Source organism: Pristis pectinata, chromosome 3 (genome assembly GCF_009764475.1).
Source record: "Pristis pectinata isolate sPriPec2 chromosome 3, sPriPec2.1.pri, whole genome shotgun sequence".
NCBI classification, from domain to species: Eukaryota; Metazoa; Chordata; class Chondrichthyes; order Rhinopristiformes; family Pristidae; genus Pristis; species Pristis pectinata.
Window position 1 is genome coordinate 109,933,018 of NC_067407.1, and position 9,175 is coordinate 109,942,192.

Genomic DNA, 9,175 nt, shown 5'->3' on the forward strand with positions numbered 1-9,175 from the left:
TTGTAGCCACTCAGAGCAAAGCACTGCAGACAGGACAATTCCTACACTGGCTAAGGGAAGCAATGCAGGTACAGTAGGCGGGAAGTCAGTAAACTGGGAGGAGGGAGACAAAATTCCACAACCATATAGAGTACAGCATTGAAAGCACAATTTCTATTAGTCTTAAAGCACTGCAAAAAGATCTTAAAGGGACAATATTCATATACCTCTGCAAAAGTTTCTGTGAAAATGACAAAGCAAGCAAACAAATTATTTTACAAGTTTCTGATCATTATTTTGCCTCTAGTTTTCTCGATAAATTTTACATGCATTATTACTGAAAGCACTACGGTGTATCCTTTTTAGGCATTTCTTATATAAAAACACTAAGGCATTTTATTCCTTTTGGAACTGAGTAGTCTTTTCAAAAAGTCAAGCTTGTATGGCCCAGTCAAGTATTTTAAAATCACACAGCGTTCTATGTTTTAAACATAATAGGGAAAAATCTAAATACAGTCTACACCATAAACTGAAAGTTCCTTTGAAAGGAAGGCTTGAGATTTTCACCTTTTTGAAATGTAAGTTTAGATTGGTTAATAGGCTTTACATATTATTCCATTTCAATGAATTTTGCAAACCACCAGCTTTTATTTAATGCCACTTGCAAATTTAGCACAAAGCTGAGAGTTAAGAAATAATGAGAGAAAATTTCATAGGGGTGTTTCCCATCTTCATATCCAATTTGAAAACTATGGATGCACCAGAAGTATGATGACAAATGCTTCCCTTGTGCAAACACCGATATCTTTCCTGCGTTGACATGAATTGCCTGCTACAGAGCAATACGACAATGTGGCTTGAAGCAATTGTAGAAAGGCTAACCGGCGTCAAAGCCATTGCAGGAACTGTTCTGAAATACAGCTCCTCCAATCATGGTCTCCTTCAAATAATGCGAGCTCCAACAGCTGGCTGTCTCTCTGCATTCCGTTAACCCAATGTAAACCCTTTTTAGTGTCCAAAAGCAAGGCTGTCTCAGAATTGCTTCTGATGTTAAATTAACCATTCAGCAAGCACGGTGTTGCTGGCAGTTGCTTTCCTGAAAGGGTTTCCTAAAGATCTGGTAATCAGTCAGGACAAGTTGAAAATATTTAACAAAGAAGAATTCTGTCTAATTATTGAATGGCTGAAGACCAGTTTCAAGTACATTTGCGGATTCCATCAATATCTAGTTTCATTGTCTCTAGACTTAATAAAATAAAATTCTATGTATATTCATCATGCAATCAAAGACTGTGCTGGGAAATTCTACTAGATTAATACCTACAATTAACACAAAAAAATTCAGAAACTAAACTTCATGTGTTTTGAGTTTTCATACCTCCTCATTTTATAATTTAAATTCAACTAAATTAAATAGTGGTTAATTAATATCATTGCATTTCACTCCCCCACATAACAACACGTAAAAAAGTGGTATACTTGAGATACATATTTTGCTGTCGCATTAGGAGATCCTAGCATTTTATAGGCAGTGTAAGCATAGTCTTTTCCACAGTCCAGGAACACATTTTTCCTCGACCACATTATGCTCCTCTAGATAAAACGCCACATGCCTGCATCGAGCCCCTTTGACTTTCAAATCACCCATGAGAACATTTTAAATAGAAACAAGATGTTTATCTTAGTTCGGACCTTTCCATTTAAAGAGCCATTACACAAAATTAAGGACAAATTTTTTTAATCCTTTCTGGGTACAAACAGGAGGAACGACAGTGAACCTAGCTCCATCAACCGCACATGACCAGCCCTTAATATTGTTATATTTTGTACTGACAGTACATACCTACAATCTATTTCATCTATGATTTGCTGCTTAGAAGAAATGTTATCATGTGCAATGGCCTGGATCATATGGTATTGACCAGCCCGACACATTTCACATTTATTTGTGTCGAATCCTGATTTTTGGTGGGGTTGTGTCAACTAACCACAACAGGTACAAACAGAACCTGCAAAATCTGCCTCAGCTTAGACTCAGCCAGTTTGCACTTGTTAACATCAGAATTCCGCATCCTTTCTGAACACAAACTTTACATTAACCTGATGTTTGGCAATAAGCATAGATGAAAGCATAAGCAGTGTGCTGTGTACTTGTATACAGAATGCTTCACAAAGCCTGTGCAAACATAAAACTGATCAACAGAGTTACACTAAAAGTAGCCCAGTGACCACAGCAATATCTGCCGTGCTATAAAACCACTCCTTCATGGGAGAGTGTGGCAGGGAGGAAGTCACAAAGTATTTTAGCACAATGCCATAGAAACAGTGCAATTTAAAAATAAACCAGTGCAACATGCCACACAACTTTCCGTACCAGTGATCTGAACACCGATACAAATTCTCTTAAAACAAAATAGAATATTCCAGGAATCTGATAGCATTTCCTTGCATTTTTATTTTCCAAATGTTATCAGTGTGGTATCATATCTGTATAATTCTTACACCCAAGCATGCAGAATACCTGTTCACTTTGTGAAGTGGGCTGCAAATTCTACAAATATGGTATTACTCTGGTGTTCATAGGTTATTAATTTCTAAATTTATTCAGATTAATTTTGATTGTTCCATTAATGGCAAAGTCATCATAACAGGTAATGTACTGAATGTTCCTTGAAAATATTAACTTCTCTAACCTGGTGTGCCCTCCTGATGTGTAGATTCAAACACCTAACATTGAGCAAAGCATTATCTAAATATAAAAATCACTCAAATAAAACAAAATTTCAGTCTAATGGATGTAAATACAATGCTTTGTCCTGTAAATCTCCTGCAGTCATTCTTGCTGTGGATTAAAGTGGACACAGAACTGTTCATATGTGGCCACAGTCCTCTCTGAAACATAAATGCAAAGTATTCAATGCAATTCAAGACAATTCTAAAAAGTCCTATACTGAAGAGCAGGTCATTGCAACAAAGAAAGGAAAAGATTAAATGCGATGTAAATTTACATTTAGAAGAGTATTTACTATATTTTTTACAGTTGCAAAACCAAAGGGAAAAAAAATCAACATTTAGGCTTGAGAAATAAACCAAACACACTTCATGTTAAGAGTGTCCGTAATATGCATATACGAAGATTTAGATCACATCCACACATTACACAAATAAACATTACCCAACCGATCAACAAAGACCTATGTATTTAATCTGGCAAATTATGTATTTGTATCATTTTGTCCTTTACATTTCATCCTCATGTGCAACTTCATAATGAATGGAAAATATTACTTTTAGTATTCTCTCGCTGTCATTTCATCAGGAGTTTGAAGTATTTTGTTTGGGAAGTTAACAACACACACAAAAATAAAACAATTCTGACCTGATAACTAAAATTGTGCTTTTGAAAAGTACTTTCAAACTGTTTTGTAACCAGTAGATCGGGGGATATTTCTAATGATTACAGACTGTATCCAAAATAGTCTGCAGATGGACTTCTGTATCATCGACAATTTTGCATTCATATCCATTTTACTCACAATGCCTGAGTTGTCATCAGAATTTTGATCCACATCTTGCAATCTTGGTAGTTATTACACAGGTGACTAAATAAGCCATACATCTTTTTAATAATACCAATAACTATGTCTCATGTAATGCTGATAAATGCTTTGTATCTCATTAATAAAAAATAATAGCAACGATTTAGTCAAAAGGCTTATGAGTACTATTGTATTTCATTTCAGGATAAACAGCAGCAGGCATTCTAGGAAAGCTGTGCTATTAAACGATAATGGGAAATTTCAACACCAGTCGTTAATATGTCCTGCTGTTCCGTTTCTGACAATAGAGGGCAGTAGTGACTCTATGCTTCTTTCCAGGGCACAATGAATTTCCACAATGTTCTAGTCCGCAACCAAGGCTCTGCCAACATGCACTTGTATTTAGAAACTGGAGAAAATTAACGGAAGCCCACATGCATCAAATACAGAGCCTACCCTCAGAAGACACATTGCTGCCCAACTGTTATGAGCAACTGATAAAATAATCTCCATGTGCATCAAGCAATGCAATTGTCACATTGAAAAAAAAGGTGGCAGGTCTCAGGCACCCTACCATTTTGATATGTTAATAGCTCTTCTTGGACTGTGGGTGGTCTGCTTTTGATGCTATTAACAACTTCAGCACTAAATCAAATGACGGGTATATTCAGGGGAATAGATTCAAAACCTTCACCCTATTTATACCCTATGATATTAAAATAATAGGAAAAACAATCTACATATATTTAAGGTAAAACTAATGTGCAACTTTCTTTAATGTGAATCAATATAGAGCTACCCCCACATACCATGACTATTTAATAAACCGGCACTATGGAACTATAGAAGGGAGGAAAGGGATTTCAGCAATATACCTGCTATAATTCTGTCTTGCAGAGCATGGTAATTTGATTTTAGGATTTTCATAAAAAAGTGATTTCTCAAACCGAACATGGAGTATTTGCAGGGTTAATGCAGTGCACTCTTAACACTGCATACATATGCACTATATCAGTACACTATACATCACCTTTATATATGCATCATTTAGCTTCTTTAAACTAGCAAAATGAATTGTGGTTTCCCATTTCATATCAGCTAATCAGGAGGCATAACTCTTTAACCACTACAATACATTTAATTCCGCACGCCATACGCGCTCCAAATAATGCATAGCATGCGGGTAATTAAAAAAGTCAATTAATTAGGAATCAAGCAGAGCCCCAGCACCTTCTCTCCCAGGCCACGTTTCACAGATCATTTTATTTGCGTGTCCCTGATCTAAACGTCTGTTGCGGTTGTAGCTTTTGAAAGAGATGTTACTTCTGACACATTATATAAATATATTTAAGATGAAAAGCGTTAGATGTCATTTATAGAGGGTAATCAAATCTTTCTGCTTCCTGTTATATCCTTTGCTGCTTTTCTGTGAACTACTAAGAATACAAACTAAACTGCTGGCGGACTTGCCCCCAACCCAAACCAATGGCTTCAGCCTTTACAATCATTCAGTCATTCATTTCCAAGTCCTTGATGATTGGGCATCAAAATCACTATGACGATATTCTCCGATTAACTACGATACAGTCATAAACTAATGGTGGTCCCCAATCCCAATGAAATCCACGCTTGCACTGTCCTCTGCCTATGTTTACCAGTACATGACAGACACAAAGAATTTAAAATCAGCACACTGATGTGACTGGATTTAAAATTATAGAGTTCATTCTCAAATAGAGCATTCATCAGATTCAACATAATGGATAAAATCAATTCAGACATCATTATCTCCTGGGACAAGACAAAAAAAAATTAAAACTTGTAAGATTTTATTAGTTGTACATATGTATATTCTTATTCTGCAGGAAGAGAAGGAACGGTGGTCCAATAATAATAGAACAGCAAACTAACACGGTATATTGGACACAATAACATACTGTTTCTGTGGCATTTCACATGTAGAAGAAAGCCTCAGAACCATTTACTCACAAATTGCACTGTATCCGTAATAGGAAACTAGAATACACCTCCTGCCCAGCTCACTTAAACAACTGGTTGGTCAGTAAGAACCTGGCTGAGTTGAAGGAAGCAGATAATAACACTGCCGTTAAGCTAATGGCCATTGTTATCTGCAGAGCAGGAGAAGTTGAGGGAGAAAGTGCGGTGAGGGAAAAGTCATGTAAACCAGGTCAATTTAGCAAACTTGAAGTTACTTTAGAACTGAAAATTCTGCATATTTAAGAAGCCTGAAATACCACTATCCAAAATCTATGTGTAGTGTAGTGGGTCTGGCAAGAGGACTTGCCTGATTCCCATTATCTAAATGTGGCCTGAATGTGGCTACACAAGACACTATGAATAGATACACACACACACACACACACACAACACACGCGCACACACACTCACAAAACCCCAAGAAATCGTGATGCATTACAGTACAGCAATTGCAAATAAATGTGGTCTACTGAGATATGGTCCTTCTAATCCTTATCTAAATTGCAATTAACACTTCACAGCTACAGATATCTCCACAAAACCCAAGCTGTGTTCTGTTATATTTTTGTTATTGGACGAAAATCAAATCAATCTTCAAATAGGATTGGAATGAAAGAGGCTGATCTCTAATTGCAAGAGCAGATAACAATTTCATACTTTCTGCCCAAGTACTGCCATCAGGCTACAGGAGGAGCAAAAAAGAAATTAGCCAGGAAACACTGCCACTGTATAACATTTCATTATATTCCTCATCATATGCCTGATAACACAGGGCAAATATTTGAAAAATAAACAAAGAGCCATAATGCTGAAAGAAACAGAGCATTGTGTTTTGTGTGTAGGTCTGCTTTCTTCAAATAATTTGTCACCCTAGATAGTCGCAAAATGAAGTCATGAGGGCTTCATAAAAGAGCGTTTATGAATTTCTTATCAAAATCTCTTGTGGCGCCATCCCAATTATCAGGTAAGAACAATCATATTAGAAAACACATCGGCTGTTTAATGTAATTTGCAATTGTTAAAAAAACAAACAGACGTACTGTAATTCTATTGCAATTAATCTCCAATCTAAACATGGCAGCACATAGAGGGAGAATAAAATACAGTCTGTGTTAACTGATGCAGGCCTCTTAATCTACCATTACTGAATGCGCTTATCATCTCTGCTACACTTAGCTAAGTTATTTCTTTGTCCAAACATTAAGGGGAAAAAAATCAATTCAGCTCAGGTTTTCCCACATCTTCATATCACTTCTCATCTGAACTCTATGGAGGTAGAATTTCAATTACCTTGGAGAACTCCCAGCGAGCCAGGATGAACACGGTCCTCCTGGTCACAGCCAGTAATTGTAGAGGGGTCTGCATCTTACATTTGATGATATGGCTTACAAAAATAGATATTCTAGTTATTTGATAACAGTATAAAAGTCTTCATAGGAACATTGCCACTATTTCTCTGCTCTGTCAAGCAGCACACAAACATCTAATTCTGTTACTTTGTTAATGTAATAATTAACATATATACAATGTGAAAAAAATGCTGACTTTAATTGTAGCTGCAACAAGATTCCCTGGGGAGGATAAATGAACTTTGAATATTCACTATTTGGTTGAAAAAAATAATTAGCTTGGTATCTCATTCTCTCCTTTCCCAATGTGATCACTCCTTTTAAAAATACATTTTCCTTCATGACAAAATATGAAAACAACCGTGGATTTGCTTAAAGAATTACCTCCAGGTCTTTACTTAGGGTACGGTTCAGCTCCTTCGTTCCATGGAATGCGCAACATCAGCAAATACAAAATACATTTTCAACAAATGTAGGTGCACATTGTTGCTCTGTTGACTGATTATACCCAGCTTGTAAAGATTTCAGTTTAAATGATTACAAGATTGAAAGGGGATTCTGGATATGGATTTACCCCATTCCTCTACCAATTATAACAGATACAATTCCACTGGCCAATGCAAAGCAACACCACTGTGCCATGGAGGTACATCACCCACATTTCCTTGTGAAATTATATTTCATCTACTAAAGGATGTACAATTGATTCAATTTTCAGCAGCACCAATCTTCCAAAAAAGGTCCATGGAACTCCACAAATTAAGGAACAGCAGTGTCCAATATAATCTGTGAATCTGTAGCACCACTGACCCATTTCCTCAACTGCATGTGCATCAGTGAAGCCTACAATGACATCAGTTTAGGATCCATTCTGTTTGTGCTTTCAACATGATATTAAAGTACCAAAAGTTAGCCTTGAAGTGTCACTTTATTTTCCACTTATTTACTACATTGTTCAAAACGTCTGACGGTATTCATCACTTTTACAAGGAACTTAATGAATTTTTACTTTAAAATGCACTCATCAGTAGATAATTAGTATGCACCACTGTTCTTGAGAAATGCAAGGGCCAAGTATGCAAAGACCATATTGCTTTTAATATATTGAATAGGAAATTGCAATATACTCATAACAAATGAGATAAGATGTTCCAAATCAATCTACGGTTTTAGTTACAGTGATTTCATACAAAAGCAGCATACTGCCATCCACTGGGATTAAGTGTCTCCTCTTCACTGTTAAATACTTTAGGCTGAAATCTATGATGGTGCACATTTTTTGCTATTTTAACTTGAAAATCAAAAATTATAGAAATAAACTGAAACTCAATTTTCATCCTACTATTGTGCATCTTAATCCGATTAGTACATAATTTCCGAATGTCAAACCATTTTCAAAAGAAAGTATTTTGAAACTACTTATTCTTTTTTCATTATAGCTGGGTCTCATCAAATGTCAAAATACACTAGTTGTGACTTAAAACCTCAAGGCACATAAATGCACTAAACCCTCTTCTGCTTCTAGTTGACAGTAGGTGTGAACTGTCCTATCATTAGCGCCATGAATATATTAGCAAGTGAATAGCCCTGACCCTGGAGTTAATCCTTTAATCCTTTCGCATCTGTTTGGCAACATTTCTGCAATCTTTTTTGACAACTTATTTTTACATTGTTAAGAATGAACAGTTCTTACTTTGTTATATTTTGTTTGCTTTATGAAATTAATTTAATGTCATATTCCATCAAACACATTATTAGAAAATATGAAATAAACAGTAGTTACGATACCTTCTATGAATCCACTCTAGCATGGTTTAAATACCAACTAGACATGCTAAGAGACGCTAAAGACAAAATGTCCAAATGCAATAGCAGTAATGGGTTAATTACTATAACTCTTCACTAGCTTTCCACAATGAAGGGTCGCTTTATCCTGCCAGTTTGAAACTGCCAGATTTATGGAAGCACTTTAAAATGATTTATTCATCCTATGCTGCACTTTCAGTCTCAAATATATTTATAATTCAAATTGAAAATACATGTACTGTACAATAAACAATATCACAATACATTTACTCTCCAATAAAATTTCTATTTACCAGATCTAAAGAGAAATAGAGGAAGTACTGAAGAATGCAAAATATTTATTTCAAAATATGAAGAATCCTGATGCTTTAATTCTGTACTGCATTCAAGAAGTGGCTTTAAAGGTTCTTTATAAAAATGTTATAATTCAAATGGCCCTCATTCAAAAAATAAATTAGTAAGAAACATTATCTGTTGCGCTGACATATTTTTAATTTGATATCA

General features: G+C 35.6%; 1 protein-coding gene across 21 annotated transcripts in view; it reads right to left on the minus strand.

Moving 5' to 3' along the window:
• esrrga (estrogen-related receptor gamma a) overlaps positions 1 to 9,175 on the minus strand; it is a 264,711-nt gene that overhangs the window by 81,500 nt on the left and 174,036 nt on the right. The gene's annotated exons all lie outside the window — the stretch shown is intronic.